General features: G+C 46.8%; 1 protein-coding gene across 1 annotated transcript in view; it reads left to right on the top strand.

Moving 5' to 3' along the window:
* The window catches only part of LOC107661317 (diacylglycerol kinase, eta), a gene marked incomplete at its 5' end in the record, with an annotated part of 27,806 nt that overhangs the window by 10,269 nt on the left and 17,191 nt on the right, over window positions 1-346 (top strand). The gene's annotated exons all lie outside the window — the stretch shown is intronic.

Genomic DNA, 346 nt, shown 5'->3' with positions numbered 1-346 from the left:
ACTGCTGCTTCTGTCACTTTTTCTCTTGACAAGAAGTGCATTTATTCAGTCGCAGAACGACTGAGAACGGGAGATTTTTCAGACGCGCGCTTCATTTCACTTCAGCGCCAGGCGCGAGTCAAGCGAGCGTGGAAACGGTACTGTGCTCACAGCGCGTGCTCTTCAATTGCACGCACAAAGGCGCCGGCGCGCGCTGTAGCCTGTATCCTTTCACATCAAAGCGCGAAATAAACTGCGTGCATGCAATGTCGTGGTCAGTTAAGTCATGAAGTTATTAAAGCTGCCTTAAAACTGTGCATGCATGTAATATATTTTATATGAGTCACATTTAAGAACATGTCTCTGA

This window comes from Sinocyclocheilus anshuiensis, unplaced genomic scaffold (assembly GCF_001515605.1).
Source record: "Sinocyclocheilus anshuiensis isolate Anshui unplaced genomic scaffold, SAMN03320099.WGS_v1.1 scaffold507, whole genome shotgun sequence".
NCBI classification, from domain to species: Eukaryota; Metazoa; Chordata; class Actinopteri; order Cypriniformes; family Cyprinidae; genus Sinocyclocheilus; species Sinocyclocheilus anshuiensis.
The sequence above is the reverse complement of the archived record's forward strand: the minus strand, read 5'-3'. Positions and strand labels throughout refer to the sequence as shown.